Genomic DNA, 2,779 nt, shown 5'->3' on the forward strand with positions numbered 1-2,779 from the left:
GATTGAAATGAAATGTATTGCCCCAATAAATTATCAGGCACTATAGACAAGGTCAGATACAATTTATTACCTTTTTATGCATGAGAAATATTCAGAGAAACATGCCTGTATATCTAAAGCAATTCCTTTATCCTAACTGCTCTGTGCAATATCATTCTATTCATATAGAAAAATCATGAAACAAAAACAGAGGTTTTCCTGTCCTAATGCTGTTTGATTCTATGCAAGTGACACTATAATGTCCCCCATAAAACCCACAACCAAAAAATTCTGAATAAAAAATAGATGTCCAACAATAGCAATATCATATATTCATTTAGGCTAAATGAGATTTGTGTCAGATAATATTCTTGGCCCAGAGAAACCAGAAGTCAATACCTAACCAAATGAATATAAGAACTTATTGCACTGATCACAGTCCCCTTTTGTCCTGAAAACTTGGAGCCGTTGTGGGTTGTGAAAGATTCCTACTATTTTTAATTGGTTGCAGATTTGTTATAATAAAGACGGAAAATGACGCACGTAAAAAAAAATGTTTTGATGTGCACGACAATTTTATTGTCCATGTTAAGGAACAATGTTATTTTTTGTAGACAGCAGAAACGTTAAATACTGTAATACTATTTATTCCCTGCCACTATATATTTCTTACTATGATGATTTAAAAATACAACTTTCATAACATAAGAAATATTTTAGTTTCATGTATTATGATATTCTGTATCACACTTTAGATTAAATATAAGAAATACTTAATCATAAGGTTTTCCTGCAAGACTAATATTTGGTTTGTCTTAGTACTGTAGTACTTTTAGTACTGTTAGAACTGCATTGAAATTACCCCAATAATAAAACCAATAAAAAATTATAATAAAGTCTTATCAGTATTTATGGCTTCTGCCCACATCTTAAGGATTTTAAAAACTTTGCAAATTCTGAATATCATTTTATCTATTAATAATGTAATAAAAAAAAAGAAAAAAAATCTCTCCTTGCATGTCTTACATGTTAAAGGAGAACTAAACTCTAAAAATTAATATGGCTTAAAATGCCACATTTTATATACTGTAATTACTGCACCAGCCTAAAGTTTGAGCATCTCAATAGCAGCAACAATCCAGGACTTTCAGCTTGTCACAGGAGTTCCCCATCTTGGAAAGTGTCAGTGACCCTGCACATGCTCAGTGGGCTCTGGGCAGCTGTTGACAAGCTAAGCTTAGGGGTCTTCAAAAATTATCAAGCACAATTTGTGGACATATAAGGACATAAAGGGCTGTGGTTGCCTCGAGCTGGTACAGAAGCCCAAAACATAATGTACAACATTTCTACACTACTTCTTTAGTTAGGCTTTAGTTTTCCTTTAAAAGCAAAATTTTGCCTCATTTCATTCAGTATAAGGGGCATATTTATAAAGCTTTGTTAAAAAAAACAAAGCAAAAAAAAAAAAAAGCTTCCACTTTGAATTTTTTGTGCAAAAACTCCCAAATTCGAATTATGGATCTGTGTTTTTATTAACATTTTTTTTTTTTTTTTTTTTTAAACTCAAGTGAAAATCTCAACATCTAAAAACTCACAAGTTCATATAGAAGTCAATGGGAGTTGTCCTATGCAAAATGTATGCGTTTTTTAAATTTGAGTTTTTTGAGTTTTTTAATTTCTCTAATTGTTTTGACAGTTTGTAGACCCATTGAAAATGATGAGAAGAATACTAATTTGATGCATTCAAGTTTTTTTTTTAATGCTTTTATCACATTTTTTATATTTCAGTTTTTAATAAACAAGCAAACATTACCAGGTTATATATAAAGCTGCATAATGATTTTAGGCGAATGTAGTGATGTAACTATAGAGGAAGCAGACACCACAGTTGTGGGAGGGGCCCAGGGGACAGGGGGGCTGGACCATGGGGTCTGCTTCCTCTACAGCTACTCTAGTTTCATCAGTAGTGGGTGCATGATATTGTGTGTGAGTGGGGGGAGGGGGGTGGTGGGGGGTAGCTGTACACACCGTATATGTTTCATTTTAAATAATGGAGGTTTTTAGCAGTAAAAATTAGTGATGAGCGAATCTGTCCCATTTCGCAATAAAATTCGCGGAACGGCCAAAAAATTCGCCAAACACATTTGTTGCGCAATTTTTTTGTCCCCCGCAGCTATTTTTTTTGTCGCCCGTGATTTTTTGACGCGACCGCACCCAATTTGACGCATGACATCCGAATTTTTACGGAAGTTTCGCAAAACAATTCGCCAATGGCAAAATGCTGAAATTCGCTGCAAATCCATGCCTGGGGAAAAAATTTGCTCATCACTAGTAAAAATCATTAATTTTACTTACATATAAGTAATTACACATAAACGCGAACAATTTTTGATTTATTAAGTAAAAAAACCCCAAAAAAGATAAAACTTTGCAAGAGCATGAAAATTGTTATGGAAAACTGTCGTAGCTGTTGTGGAAATGAGTTTATTCGTGGATTTAAAATCAGAACATTGATAAATGGGCCACAACCATTATGTTTCATAAATTTATTGCATGATATCCAGGGGCACCTTTTTAACCTTTTATTAGTCTATAACCAGTTCTTCTTTAAACCCCTTTCCTGAAATTTTACCTGGGATTCCCTTTCAAAGGAGACATATTTGAAATTTTGAAATTAAGAGCTAAGCTTTATGGGAGATTTTTTAGAATGGTGTCAGATAAACAGATCGCATCCAGATGTAGTTGCATGGGTTAAAAAATAATGGGAAAAATCTGATGTGTAAACTATATGAAACCATTT

The sequence above is a fragment of the Xenopus tropicalis genome, chromosome 6, assembly GCF_000004195.4.
Source record: "Xenopus tropicalis strain Nigerian chromosome 6, UCB_Xtro_10.0, whole genome shotgun sequence".
NCBI lineage: Eukaryota > Metazoa > Chordata > Amphibia > Anura > Pipidae > Xenopus > Xenopus tropicalis.